We start from the raw sequence: 16450 nt of genomic DNA, 5'->3' as shown, positions 1-16450 counted from the left end.
GGGGTTTTGATGCCCTAACGGCCCCGTCTAACCGATTAGATTTACATGTAGATGGAGTTATCACGTTTTAACGAGCTACTCGCTGACGTACACACCCGCGAGCACACCCCTTGTCTTTCACTGCTGACGCGGTAGTCAACGAAAATCAACGATCCTTCCAAGGACCCTCGATGACCGATCGTTCCCATGGATCTCATCGATCAACCCCTCCCCTTCTGTTACCTTCGTGATTCCCTGGCCAATCGCAACAGCCCTCGATTTCCACTGATTTCCATCTCGAGCCTGGAGACGCTGATACTTCACTGTAACTTTCGAAATGAGACCTCCAAGTCGGAGACACAGCCGCGGGATGGATAGACGGATCCGAACATCTGGAGATGAACTGTTGGAAAGTTCGTTCGGACGCTTCGGCTGACAAATGTCGGTAGTTTACACGAAATGGCACACTCGTACACTATGTAATATGTTACAACGCTTTCGGGAAAATTACTTCCTGAAACTCTTGTTTGTTTACCGGAGATATGGATTTCGGGACGGCGGACCATGGAGAGAGCCATAATTTTAATTTCATTTTGTTTGTTTTACATCGTTCCTATAGAAATTATTCTTCCAATGTATGAAATTCTAAAAAATAGTTCTACTTAAAAGGGTAAGCAACCCTCGAGGCTATAAAATGATTCCTTGAAAATCACAAAAGTATCTTGTCGATGTCTTCTGTTTTTTGGAATTTTCTAATCCTTAGGCTGAATACACAGGGGAGATTTCTTCGCCCTTCTCTCGATCTCAGGATAATGTATGACTATACCTACTCGAGGAATTTAACCACCATTTTTCTCCCTGTGGTAAATGAAATTGTTCCCCGCTAGGCGAGCGTGACACTTGTCACTGCGGATGTCTCTCCGACGTGAACTCACAGAACGGACCAAAAAATTTCATCCCCCAGAGTAAATGAACTCAGCGATAAGTTGGCTGGATTGTAGGTGCACTTGAGTATGAAGTGGTAAATTCAGTGTTTTATTTCTTGGAACAAATTTATTTTCGTGGCAAGGTGTATGGTTCATTTTCTTTTTAACTATTTACTGTGATATCTATGAAATATTAGGTGTTAGAGAGAATTCTTCAAGTTTTATTTCTTCTTCTCTATTTTCATCTCTGGACTGTTTTATAGAAAGAATTTCTTTCTATCGTGTAGTTAAAATTTAATTATAAATAATTAAGGCTGCAAAATGAGTTAATACGTGTTTTTGAAAAAGATCTAAGTTCAGATTGCTGTCACCAGTTTCATATTCAAGGCTTATGTATCTTTTATGCACAGGTTTACATATTTTTTGCTATTGCATTTTCCTTTTCCTTTTACCATTTGCAAATTTTACATTTGCAAGTCTGCTTCTTGAAACACCTGTTTGATAGATCTAGCTGCTTGTTTTTTCCTTATGGTAATACATTAGCAAGACCTTCTTGATCGATTCAAGTAATGAGCCTAGCCATTTTATATTCTACTACCTTTCATTCGGAAAAAAACTCATTAAATTATAATGTATTTTAATTAGGGAAAGTTTAAGCAAAGAAAAAGATGAAAACTTCCCTACCGAACTCTCGATAACTTGCCGCTCGTTAACTTTTCGCAGCCGCCTATTGTCCTCCACAAGTTAGTATTTTTACCAATCACCAAAGCAATTGAATGCTCAAACAAATCATGTACCTGAGAAATGATGTGCTAAAAACAAATGATAGGGGTCTGCAGCAAGTTATCAAGAGTCTACTGTAATTAGGAGTGTTCGAAATAAAATTGCTGTAAGATTAACAGAAGTTTGAGGAAAACTAAGAACTAATTGGTTCGTTGCAACTTCGTATTTGACCTGTATGTTTAAGAAAAAATAATTAAGTCGAGCCACTCTTGCTCTCGGAGAAGTTCACTTCTCCGATATTCGATACTTGATCGACTGCGTTCGAGAACGGCAATCGAGTCAGGTTCAATTACTGGAATCTTGGCACGAGTCACGTGGCGTACACGAGTGTAAGGGTCGTGTAGTTAGGATATCATACAAGTATCTCTAAAATCCAATAAACTGTATAACAAGCGAGGTTCATCTAAAAAAAAAAAAAAAAAAAAAGATGAAACGTTAGAGAATCTAGAGTCTGTAATTCAACCCTCGGATGGCGGACCATGGAGAGAGCCATTAACGCCGAGGTGTTAACCATCCCTGATCTATAAAGAACGGACATTCGCAGCAACTATAAACCAGATTACCCTTCTAACAATTTTACGACTTTGAACCTTGACCCTTCCACCATTAATGTCCTACCTTTACAGTCGAATTAATAGAACAAGCAAAGATAACGAACGACATTCGAACACCGGCTGACCAGTTTATCTTAATAGCTGCGCTTCGTTCCGCCATTATCGTAAAACGAGCTTGCATGCCGAACAACCACTCGAGGAAATAATTAACACGGAAACAAGATCTATCGCGACGTAAATCTAGATGGGGTTAAACGTGACTTAAGAATCGTTTGACGTTTTTATTCCTCGATTCCCAGGGGTGGGGCGGTCTTAATTACCTCTACGTGGGATAATTTGTCTTACCCCCGCTCTGTACACCTACCCCCCTCCGTCCATCGATCGAATCGAACCAAGGAATACGGTTTTGTAATTGATGGGCTTTAAATTACGCCAGCTGAATGAGCAACGCAATAGTATTGGATTCTGAATCGTGACGCGAATTTTACAACAAATAAACTCGACGTTTCGAGAAAGGAGCTTTGGTTTAGCTGTTGCAAAAGCGAACGACGAAATACATTCATTCGTTGTTCAAAAAATTATAGAAAGTTTTAAGCAACATTTTCATTTTGGTATTAAACATGTTAAATAGGGCTTTTGTGGTTATTTGGAACAGATTCAACTTCTGTTTTGCTACGTTTCAAAACTCTTCACTATTGTTTGGAGTCTATACATAGGACAATTATTCTTAATGACTTCTTCACTATACTTGTATAAACAGGTACATCCTAATTCAGATTTGCAGAATTTAGCTTTTTCAACTGGACAGTGATTGACACATTGTAACTTTGCCAAGATGCAACTTTCAGGTCCAAGTTGCTTGTTAGCGACATTCTCTGCTGAAAGACACTTCCTGTTTCTAACAACTCCCATTTTTCTTCTATTAGAAGCTCTACTTACAAGCTATTAAATAGGCATCTGCTTGGTAACTAACTACCTCGAGTTGTTCAGTAACGAAAGTACTAATTGCAGTAGAAGTTCTATCTATATTTTAATAAATCATTACCGGATTCATAATTACCTAAGAAAAGAAGAACCATCGTTTGCAAAGTTTAAGAGCAAGGGAATAATTCTGTGTTCCATAAACCGATAACGAACAACAGCAACACGAAACGCAAGAATAAATAAAAGCGTTTAAACAGTACTTGTTCGATAAAAAGAAGAATAAATAAGATTCGTTGGTTAAGTTTGCCTGATGGCGATCATTCTGGAAATTCAAGAATCTCTCCCCCGCGTTCGAAGAAACGGAAAGATTACTTATTTAAGAAGCTGCCAACCCCCGAGCAGTCACGAGACGAGTGAAAAGAAGGCGTTACGTCGCGTTTGATGTTATTTCGAATTGGCTAGTTAAGGATCGTGGCCGTTGATGGATTCGTTTTCCCCGTAGAAAGGTTATTTATGAACCGTGCGAGCCGCGGCATCGATCCGTACCGGGAACGACGTGGGCGTTCAGAATTCTTCGGCAACAGGAACAAATTACGATGCACGCTATACATCCGCTCAAACGGGAAACTAGACAGCCAGTACAGTTTCTGAAGTGAGTTGAAATTACTTTGCTATCTGGTCACGGCAATTGATGCTTTTATAAACTAATCACCGCGAGACGTGTTGACTCGTGTCAATCGAATGGGCTTAATCTTTTCACTACTTGCTCTCATGTATTCGTGATTAGGATATCAAACTTTTTAAACTGGTAATTATACGAAATTTGTATTTATTAATCGTCAAATGGCAGTGGCTGGGTGAATCGTGACTCAGACCTATTATATTTAATTACAATTTGGTATTTAATTAGATTTTCATTGAGAAACTAATATTTAAAGAAACAGGGTGAAATTTGGAAGAAGAATTTACCCCTCGAACGGTGAACCATGTTATTAATTTTTCTACGTTGTTAAACAAGCTATAATTAGAACAAATTAAAGTGATTACCATTTATCATGAAATTCCAATTATTCGTTGGCATAAAATATTCCATAAATTCAGCACGCACGTAGTACATAAAAGAATTCTTAACATCAACAAATTCATATCATTCAATCTAACGTTGCAATTCAAATTACACAGAAAAATTTTTTCATAAAAACTTCATGAAAGTGCAACATTCATAATTGAAATATACGAGAAAATATTTCTTTGCCAATGAAAAACTGAATTTATTGAAATGCGGTGGAAAACATTGCAGTAATGTTTCAATTAAACACGCGTGTGCACATATGCAGTTAAATGCACTGCAAATTATGAATCACGTATAAATGAAACATTGTATAATATAATAATTGTATCAATGAATTCAACTAATTGCTCGAAAGTTCAGGAAGAATATTTAAATATACCAACAATGATTATAATAAAATTAAATTAGTAACCATTGATTGAATTTAATTATTGCCAGAATACCCAAAATATATTGAACACTTATTTAACTTATAGAACCGTGAAAATACGCTTCAGAAGAAAAGAAATTGTAAAATTGAAAATGGGGAAAGGAAAAGTAGATTCGTGTGTTTCTTAAGGTGACCCTTCCCTCCTTCCCTAGTAGGAGAAAAATGAAGAGGACTATTAAAACAGCGGTTCCTGGAAGAAAAATCCTCTTGCCAGCAAGGACGACTCTCTAAGTTAAGTCTAGATGTATTGTGGACCGCAGCGTAGTAGGTAGATTAATAGCTTCTACTGGTGCTCGAGAAAGCTTTTTATGGCGAAAGCTGGGATAGAGTGGCACGAGGGGTACAGTTTGGGTTCTGCTCAGCCAGTAAAAGTTGTAATTACTGTAAATCGCGATGTAATTGCCGTAGTAATTACCATGGAGCGAAGTAGGCACCCAGTTCGCGTAAATAAAGCTGTGCTTGCAAGCTTACTCGTACTCCCCGTAAATTTCAATCGTGAATGTTTCATTTGTTATGGGGGCTGCTTTAATCGTTTCCCTCGTTTCCCTTGTTCCATTGATTCCATTGGTCGCCAAATATCATTTCCTTCCTACTACATTCTCCAATGATAAAGGAGTTCTTTCTTTTTAGAAAAATTATTATTTCAATTAATAATTTTAAATATTATTTTATTCGGATAAAATTGTTTCAATAAATATTTTCAGTCACTTTTATCGGTATTAGGATAAAGTGTAACAAAGTGTTAAAGATTACGTTATGTTACGGGAATTTATTTGAATCCTGCTAAAGTAAATCCAATATGTCCAACAGTAAACCTTAATGAACTTGGTAAGCTTAAGCCTTTAAATCTATTGTAGTTATAAAGTAGGTTAACCCTTTCTCGTCTATAAATCCATGTATGGATTCCAGCGAAACGCTCTCTGCGGTCTAACAATAAGGATCTATGCGCATCCACTATAAGTTTTATAGCAAACATGTTCGTGTATTTTATTTCTCAGTTAATTTTCGACGTCTAATTACAAATATCGAGAGTACCATCCTTACAAATCAAATTACCGAATTAAATAAAATTTAATAAGTATCTGAAGAAGCAAAACGTTACAACTAACAAGCTTCCATTACTTTCACAAACGACTGTACAGCCAGATTAACGTAAAGAGCGAATAAGAAGTCCATTCAACGAAGTACTCGATTCAATGTTCCTCGAAATGCAAGGTACGTAAATTCACGTTTTGAAAACATCATTTAACTTTACGACGGATTTATCCCGACGTGTTTTCAAGGAAAACCGGCTTTCAGCATACGTATTCCTTAGCAAGAGAAATGAATGCTAACCTCATACACGTGGCTGAAATTAAAATTCTCAAAGAATCCGCGATATAACCAGACGTCTGTGCATCTAGAAGTACATGCCGACTGTCGAGTAGCATCGGTAATTAGGTAGGCGTACTTACATTCCAGTCGATTATGAATGAAAAAAACATGCGCTTTGTTAGTTACAGTTTGCTGAAAATCGACTTCCCGTAGTTAGTAATTTAAATCGGTGATATACATAATCTGATTCTGAGATAGGGATCGTCAAAGGGAATCCATAAAACCGCGACGACTACGGTGGCTATAGGGTGTCCCTGAATTCTAAGACGGTAATGGTAGATGAAGATTCGGGGGAAGGAGACGAGTTATTAGCCCGAATGAATCTGAGTAGGTAGATGATCGCAGAGAAATGTGCAATTTACGTGCACAGCTGAGATCAATATTTTTTCCTCCGACTTCTTTGATGCCGAAACCTTTTCAGTTTATTTCATTGAATTACGCATCAATAGCGAATGCTTGCGCACTTCGGAGTAATTTTATTCATTAGCCCGCGGAAGTTGATGCACTTAAAAGAGCATCAAAAGATAATTAATTATTTAATAAAATGCCTCGATAATTTTAATGGCATTGATATTTATATAATTGATAAAATAATGTTTGTAAATGATCGAAGTGCCAATATTCAGCTATTTAATAAGACAAAACCGATCGCCTATTGTTCTCTCTTGATCGCTTTATTCGCGAGGTAGCGTTTCCGGAAACGATTTCCCGGCTTCGAAACGGCCCCGCGGTGGTTATCAATAAAGAAAGCTCGAATTTCCCGTGGAAACGCTAAAAGGTAGCGAGCTGAATACTTTAAGCTCTCCTTTACGACATTCCGCAGTCGCATCACGATTCTCGCGTCAGTTTCCTCCGCGCATAACAGCTTTCGTATAGAACAGAATAGCTGTGTAGCGAAGCTTTACAGTTTTCCAGTTCTACCAGAGACATTAATCTCCCTTATGAGTTACGACACGCGTGCGTGCCCTGCCCGAAACCTTCGCCCATCTATGATCGCATCTGCCCCGTCTGATATTTATACAAGAATTTATACCTATGACGCGAGAGTTTAGCGAGCTTCTTCAGAAATAACGAAACGTGGAGGCATTAAACGGCACGTGAAGACAAGAAAGGAAGGGAAAGAATTAATCGAGCCTTCGGGGTTGAGGGAAATAAAAACGAGCCCCCGCGTGTTAACGCGTGCTCCTCTTCTCTCCATCGACACGTAAGTCGATTCGTTTTACAAGCCGTCGTAATTTACGGTTTACGACCGATCTGGACAGGCCGGGACGCTTTATCGAATTTAATTAAGTAACGGCGTTTCCAGATTCCCTCGATACCAACTGGAGCATGAAAGTTGGCGCGAAGAACCTAATCTCTTCGCGGCGTGGTGTTTCGAAATTTGCGAGAAACTCGCCAGAATGCGTGCCGTTTCTTACAATTAGTTTCGCAGGGTAACAAGCAGACGAGGATTTCAGGACCGGTGAACAAGTTTGTTTACTAAGGCGCTTGACACGCTGTCACTGTCGAGTTTGAATGAGGATTAAATTGGTAATAAATTGTCGCAACTGTGAATTACGAAGTTGATGTTAATGCGGGTAATGAGGCATTTAATTCTTGAACAGAGAAACTTGGCTCAATCGCGACCGAAACTTAGAAAAGTTGAGTGTATAATTTTTAAAAGAACAGTGTAAAATTTAGAAATTTAATATTATAAAACTACCGTAACCAATAGAAGTACGTACATCTCGTTCAATTAAAAAAACTACAAAACGATCGATCAAACTGATCCAAGTGTCGGGAGGGTGAACTTTTTCCCATAAATCGTAATATTTCCACTTGAATAGCCTACTGTGTCGATCGCACTTGTTTCCAAGATGTACCGATTTTCTTTTATGGTCCGATAAAAAAGTTCGATGATGAAACCCATCGAACCTCGTCCTTTCTTTTACAACCCTCTGCCCTTCTGCTTTTTACGACTGACGGCTTTCACAGGACACAGGATCACGATTCGCCTTTGCATCATTTTCAGGGTGAAAAAGCGAATAATTTTCTTTTTATGAAATAACAATTTGTGTGGATACAAACTGACCATAGGTACTTTATTCGCTGTTGTCTCAGTTCGAAAGTTGGATTAATCTTGATCCAGACTTACAAATGAAAGATTTTCATAGAATTGGTAAAATAATATTCAGCACAAGTGATTTTTATTTAATACCGATATACTTGACAAATTATAAAGAATATTTTAAACGATTAGTGTAAAACGGTAAACTTTTTGTTCACTCGTGATTGGATTCAAATCGGTTTTTTTTTTTTTTTTTCAAGTGCTATCGACAAATTCGAGGTCCAAGAATGGCCTCGGTCCTTCAAATTTCGCAATAATAGCAGTCAAGCTTTCCCGGAGCGTGACTGTTCACGTTTTCACGAACAAGTGATTTCAAATATCGATATATTGCCGGACGTGTCGTTTGGAAACAAAACGTGGTGATTTTAAAAAAGAGGAAAAAAGGTGGAAAAATATAAAAACCCGCAAGTGAGTGAAAGAATAAAAAAGGATTCAATCCTTTTATCAAATTTTTTGTTTAAAAAAAAATTATTATATCTCCGCAAAATACATTAATTTCATTTGAAATTATTCTTCTACTTAAAAAATCTTTTATTTCATTTGAAATTTTTGGAAAATTTTCACCCACATTTTTACTATTTTTTTTTCAATTTCTAATTTCTAATGAATATTTATATATTTTTGCAATACATTTTCAAAATTCTGTGTAGTTTTTATTCACAAATTAAATGGGTCAAAGTTTAAAATCAATCTAAAATTTTATACAAATTTCCCAAAATATTCTATCAAAAGTTGTGCTATAAAAGCTTCAAGAGAATCTTCCTGTAGTAAATTTTAAATTTAAATGATCCAGTTACTGTCCACTTAACTATGTGTTGACACCCATGTACGTCTAAATATAGTACACCTAAATATACCGAAACCCATCAAAATGACGGGCTTAATAATTTCATACTTCATATTCAGGGACACTCTGCATACCAGACTGATGCATATTAAACAAAACATTATTATTTTACAATCTATTCTCACCAATAATTTCAGTCCTATCTTTAAAATGTATTTCTCAATCAGTATACATTTTTGCGTAATTACTTCTTTCGCCTAATTAGAAATAAGAACCACTGCTTCCCACGAACGATTCTCAACGCAAGCAATTTTTATTCAGCTTCGAAAAGGTGCAGATTCAAATTTACGGTTCCAGATAGGTATTATCAACACCGAACCGATTCGCGAACGAACACTGTCCCGATAATCAGGGACGCAGATAAAGCCAGGTGGCTTTAAACGATTCCTTCGGGCCTGATGCTGGGTTTCGTTGCTGTGAGTGCAGTGATTTATCGATCAACGACGATCTCGGACAGGGACCAGGATCGTATATACGATTTGCGAACGTCTCACGAGAAAAAGAAGGTGAACGCTCGTAATTACGTCGTTCCGAGCGTAGCGCAATTATCGAGAGGCTCGCCTCTCGTTATCGAGGGCTCGGAGAAAGGCGAAATCACTTTGTTGGTCGGTGTGGCGAAAAAGTCACGGCTAATAATTACGGGTCGGAGCGTGGAAAAACGAAGAGGATACCGTACGAGACGTCGACGTTCATGATGCTCGATTTTTCAAGGGCGTAGCAGGTTTCGATCCATCTCGAACGCTTCCTGCTGATTAGCTTTCTTTCGCGCGACCAAACTTACATACAAGAAACGATTTCCGAGAATATTATAACGGAGATGGTTCTCCGGAAATTAAATGATTTCATGAAGATTTTATGGGTATAGGATGCGTTAGTGATGCTACTTTTTCATGTTGGTTATATAACATTGAAATTGAAGCTCAGAGGTTTAATAAAATTTAGATTTAAGAATCATAATTAAAGAAGAGAGAAAATATTTTAAATATATTTGCATAAACATCTGTTAATTTTATTGGTAGCTATAGTAATTATGTGAAATTAAAAATTTATTACTTGATCAATTATCATAAACGAGCAATGATCGATTGAAATCAATAAAAATTGAATATATATGATGAAAATTATGGATAATAACTATAATATTAAATGCAATTTTGCAATACTTTCATGTCAGAGTTTCTGTATTTCGAAACCGTCCATTTCATATGCACTAATTTAACGCAAAGTAATTTTATTAGAGATCAAAAATGGAATTCATTCATAAATGATAGCAAGTATTAAATGTTACGAGCTTGTAATAAAATTAATGGTCCGCCATAGAAGTTAAATGTCAGCATAAATTCAGTATACAAGTCAAAATCAATTAAACTGGTTAGTTGTAGCATGTAATGAAAAATAAATGGAATGGGAATAGATAGAACGGTTGCTCGTCGATTCTGTGTCCCGTGTTTAATTAAATTTATTTAAACAGTATCGTGTATGCATAGTAATAAAATAGAATAAATATAGAGAATCTGATAAAATATTTTATAGTTTTTGTAAAAATTACATTCAAACAACATTATTTCTAACTTTTTCCTATTATTTTTATTCACACCACCATTGCAAAAGAAGTTTCCCAGAGAACAGCAGTGAACTGCTAATTACACGCCAAACAAGCAGCTAAAGTTTCATTTTTCTTCACGCCATCCTAATTTGGAGATAACGAACTTTTATTCTCATTTACCTCAGGAACCCAGGTAAAACGTGGTTCGAGTTATCCTCTCATCAAAGATTCAGTAACCTGTTAAAGGAGCATCCAACCCACAGTCCATTCTCACCTTTTCCCTGCACAACAGTTTCGATTTTTGTTTCTATTTCTTGCAGACACCAGGTATACGTCTAGGAGGGTGAAAACCGTGTACAGAATAGTATTTGATGTCTACTCTGGCAAGTTTTAACGGGTAGGTCCCGTATGCCAGACGCGTGCCAACTTCATCCCCTCGGCCTCCTTTCGTCTGTCTACGCGTTTGCCTTGCACCCTTGAAAAGAAGAAGTTGAGGAAACAGCCAGCGACTATTTTTCCTCGGCAACTACACTTCGCTCGCCTTTTCTCCCCTTGAACGCGTCAAATATCTTATCTACTTAACCAACCACCCTTGTTTCTCTTTTCACAGTTTCTGTTGGTCAACCAACCATTACTCCGTTTTCTTCTAAACTTTTCATGTATCGTGTGATAATTTCAGATAGTTCAGAAATTGATACTTTATAAAATTCTCCTCCGAACAGAATTTATCCACATTAATGAATTTCTACTGAATTTTAATAAATCGATAATATTCAATATCTACCAAAAATTTGAAATCAAATGAAATATGTATTCTAAAGTATTAATCTTTCAAGAGTATTGTGTGTTTTAATCTTCTACAGAATTTTTCGATACACAGAACGTTGTTATCCATCGGAGAAATTTCATCCATTATTAATGAAAAATTGCAACTCGTATATATAACTCGTTCTCAAATATCGTCCAACTCGATGACAAAAAAAAAATAAATATATGTTGGACAATATACCTCGAGGCAAACAAAGTATTTCAAAATTGCGATTTCGATACGTTTGAAGAGTACGGTCTATCTCAGGATCAAATTTGCGTAGGACAAATAGCGCTTGTATCAAATACATAACGGCTATAGAAACGAGGGGGTGCTTCAACTCCATCGTCGAAATACACGATGGCTCTCGAACGATTCTCAGTAAGGAAATCTCTCTTCCGCTTTTATCCGTGCCTCGAAGGAAGTCGAATCTCTGGTTCCTGCAGGATTTCCGGGACAAGCGTCCCTTTGCTGCGAGGGAAATCGAGAATATATCCCAGAGGTCAGGTATTCCAATGAGAAATTGCATATTCCGTTGCCTTGAAACTGTTGACAAAGACGAATTTTCTACCTTATTCCTTGCAATGTTTGCAACCATCAATTTTTAAATATACCTCAAGTATGTCTCTTCGTCTTCGTATCTCGTTCTTTCACATTGTAAATAATACGAAACACGTTGTAAAAAATGTTCGTACATTCCATTCTTATATTTCTGAAGCTGGCTTATAATTAAAGGCGGATAAGTTCTTGAACGATAAGAGTGTTAAAAGCTTAACGAACTTAAGTACCTTTAAATTAACGTTTGGTGCACTTCAATTTAGTCAAAGTACTTAAGATTATTAATTAAAATGCAATTACATTATTTTATAGTAATAAAAAAGAAAGGAGGCTACGAAGTAGATAATTCATATTCACGTTCCTAATTATATGAACACTAAGGAAAAGTACAATAATTTAATGTACTAATTAATTTTTTGCATGCTGAAATCTGATAAATAAAATTTTCTCAATTTTCTAGAAATCTTTTCATCCTAAAAATTATTGTTAATTTTAATAAATCAGTGGGTTAACGAAGAGCTTGAAAACAAATAGTAGAAATGGTAGAAGATTAAGTGATTCGTGATAAAAAAGATTAACCTAAAGATAATACGAAGAGAAGGATCCCTGTACGGGTAAAGCGATCTCAATTAGTTTTCTTCCCCTATTATGGTCGGTGAAATTTCGAGCTACCCTCCTAGAAGTGAGTGTTATTGGTCCCTTCTTCAATAAAGAAAGGGTCTCCTTATCAGAGTGAAGATGATCAACACCTAAACCCTTGCCTAGATTGTCAAAACCATATATTTTGACAACTCTTTTTTGATAATCCAAAAACAAACCAAAAAATTATTTTATACCCATGTTAATGAAAGACTAATTAATGTTAAATATGAATGGGCTGAATGGACTGAAATATAGATCATGAAAATTGTTAACTCTTTCACCACCTCACTTTTACTGAATACATTTAAAATCATTCCTGTAATACCTCCCTGAACTCGTTTAACTTTAATTCTGATCCACTTTACAGACGCATTGTTGAGCATTAGCTGAAAGCACACAGAGAGTGCTTTTGTATCCGATTACTTATTATTCGCTCCTGCTGAAAGGATGTCCGGGATCAAAAGGTAAGACCACAGACTCCTGGGAAAAAGGACAGAATAGTATCTGTTCGGTTCATCTTTAAAGATTTCTCCTTCATAGTAGGACCACCCGGGTTACGTGTCTTATCACCCCTGGAACTAGATCCCTTGGCGCATTTTGATACATGCACTGCCTTCATTTCTGACAAATCACTGGCCACTTTAAATAACGTTACCTTACTTTCATAAAATGAGCAAGCAATGAACTATGAAATTTTCTAATAACATAGTATGAATTATTGCATAGCTTGAAAAATATAATTTATGCAGGTTCTAAGCGAGTAATTTATTTTTAATTTAATAATTATTACCAAGTTTGGTAATCTTCAAAGATCCGATAACCCCGGGCCCCAGAAATCTTAATACGATCCTGCTCTGAACAAAAGGACAAATTATTACGCGCCATGCAAATTCCTTAATAATACACGCCAGTAATAACGTAATGTTCCAACGCTAATGTGAATTACAATATATATACAGGGTATAAAATTAAATTTCATTCCCCATCGTTCATCCAATTTTCATCCTTTTAATGAAATGAACGGGTACACGTTCGTGTCCACGGGTAAACCAGTATTTCATCGACAAAACTACGGGTGCTACGAGAAAAATACGGTTGTCATGAAATTCTGAAATCATGCTGCTATAAACTAGTAACTACTTCCGTCTGCATATTCTTCCCTGCCATTTGAAAAGGGGTACTTCGTAAAATACTAGCCTCGTTTTAAGCGTTTTCAGATTGCCTTTTGTTGCGAAAATTGGACTGTATAATTTTATTTAAAGCAAGCTATACTAATTTCCGCGATACGCTAATTATTAGCATTTTTATTTTAGTAAAAATTATGCTGTGCATGATAATTTATTTTTCATGAAATATGAAACATTCCAATGTTCAAATTATCTATAAATCTACGGAAAATTGAAGGAATAACCGTTATAGAAAATAGATGGAAAAGGTAAGAAATGAGATTCAGTAATTTTCTCTCCAAGTAATTGAACCTTTCGGAAAGTTTCGATCTGAAAGATAAACACTCATCGCGTGTCGGTATAAAAAATTCTCCTCTGAAAGCACCGTCCATGTCTCACGCGTCCGATCAAAGAGGTGATAATCAACGAGGTGAGACTGAAGAAGGCTGTAGAAGAGGGTGGAGGGATCGTTAATTAAGTAACTCGAGTTTCGAAGCTGAGTTGGCATCGAAGTACCATCTCGGAGGCGAAACCCTTGATGAACCGAAGGCTACTTTCACAAGTGTCGAATGGTTCTCAATTTTCTAGAATGTGGTCTTCAAAAGAAATGCCCTTCGCGATCAACCGGGGATTGACTCAGCTGCGTTCGGATCTAAGGGATAAATGAACGATAAAGAGCGTTCTTTAAGTAATGACTGGAAAACTTGAGAATAGGTACTTTGCTTACGCGCGAAAAAATTTAGCAGTTGTATGCTAAATTTTGTAATATTTAATAAATAAGAATTATTTTATTTCTACAACTCCTTTAATGTTAATATCGTCAAAATTAAGGTTTTGAAAATATCTGAAGTCTACTGTGCTCAAAGGATAAAAAGACTGCTTTTTTAAAAATATTTTAAGTTTTCCCCTTTTTTATATTTTTATTAAATTTTAGTAGATATTTTATGATTTTTTAGCGAGGATGTATGTAATATTGCAAAATGTAACATATGTTAAGCATAAAACAAGTTACAGTGCCTTGAAAGTGGTTATTCGCTCTTTTAAGTGAACATGTCCGCCCAATGTCAGACTTTACTACTGAATTTCTAGTAGCAACGTTACTACTGCTCTTATACTCTTCAGTTTATATCAACTATTATAATTTCTATGTTAAATAGATGCAGGTTATTTTATTTTAACATTATTCAATTAGTTATTCCCTATATGACAAAACAGACTATCCAGATAAGGGTTAAAAAGGTAGACAATTGTAACAACAAAGTAACCGAACGGTTCGATCAGTGAAACTCATCGACGAAGGGGCCGCACAATGAAAACATATCGAGTGACAAAGTTAAGTTCAACAATCCACGAAGTGAAACGAGACGGGCAGAGAAAATACACAAAGAAAGAGCGAAGACAATGAACAAAAGCACGAAAACGCCACAGAACGGAAACCAACTCGGGTATAAAGAAACAGAAAGTCTGTGAAAGCGAGGAAAAGGGAAAAACTAAGGGGGAAGAAAAAGAAAGAGGGGAGAAAGGGTAAAAATGACGTTGGGAGAAAAAAAGAGCAGAAAAACTAAACGGAAAAGAAGGAAAGTTAAACGAACGTAGGAAGGGTTTAATAGCCCGTTACCGTCGGTCGTGTGTAACTTGCGAGGCTTGACTTACTCCTCTATTACTCGCTGCGCCGGTTCTCCGCTTCGAAACTTCGTTTTAATACGCTCGCATCGAAGAACGACGAGAGGAAAGGCGACGCGACGCGGTGCGGCGCGGCGTCTGCGATGGAACAGAAACGGGAGAACGTACCCCGATACACCCTTAAGCCTCCTAGTTTCGTCTACTCCCACGGCTTCCTCTCGACAACTTTCTCGTAGTTCCGGCGAACGCGATCGTTTCATCAGGAACGGAGGAGCCTTTTGAATCGCGAGCGGTACGCTCGGATCCACCTCCTCTAATCCCCCTCTCACGTTGATAGCCCGCGAACAAGGGAGGCTTCTCGCGATGGAAATTTCGGATCCTTTATTCAGTCAACGTGATAATGCGAAAGATTAAAAGTTAACGGGCGGCCGCAAATTCGCCGCAGGATCGATGCCGCCACGAATTCCTCTCCACGATCGATACAGCCGTTTGGGGTGAATGAGGTAATCGCGGTCACCGGCCAATGGTTACTATTAATATTATAATGGAATGTCTAAGGCATGCGGTTGTTCTTCAATATATTTAATAATTTTAGCTTTCGGTAAGCTTTTACTTTGTGTTTAAGAATAATGAATTTTTGAAGGCATACAGATGAATTAGGAATTTTTAAAAAATGCATTGATTCAACAATTTCCTGCTGGAAAATTAAAAGCCCAAGTATGCGAAGCTAACCAAGTTGTATGACACAACTTCGTCACCTAATATAGTCAAGAGAGCAAACAAAGTTACTCGTAGCAAGCGAAGAACAAAATGTAATCTAAAGTTTGTGCCTGGCCGCAAAGTTTCACATACTTTGTGTACGTATTTTGTTCTGAAAAGTTGAAAGAAATTTATATTAGCGTTTACTCTGCCGTTAATTATCAAATTTATCTGAAAGGATTTTACTAAAAAAAATAATAATAAAAGAGTGGATCCAATTAAAACGTCGAAATTTAAAACTCATTAGTTAGCCAAAAATAAAAGTAATGAAATTATTCTCGAGATAAAATTTCGAAATTTATTTTCCGAGTATATGCGTACTTTCAAACAAATTTATTTATTCTTTCACTTC

General features: G+C 36.8%; 1 protein-coding gene across 6 annotated transcripts in view; it reads right to left on the bottom strand.

Moving 5' to 3' along the window:
* LOC114882850 (hemicentin-1-like) overlaps positions 1–16450 on the bottom strand; it is a 212536-nt gene that overhangs the window by 152091 nt on the left and 43995 nt on the right. The gene's annotated exons all lie outside the window — the stretch shown is intronic.

This window comes from Osmia bicornis, chromosome 15 (genome assembly GCF_907164935.1).
Source record: "Osmia bicornis bicornis chromosome 15, iOsmBic2.1, whole genome shotgun sequence".
In the NCBI taxonomy this organism is placed as follows: Eukaryota; Metazoa; Arthropoda; class Insecta; order Hymenoptera; family Megachilidae; genus Osmia; species Osmia bicornis.
Note: the sequence above shows the minus strand (reverse complement) of the source record. Positions and strands in the feature narration are given on the sequence as shown.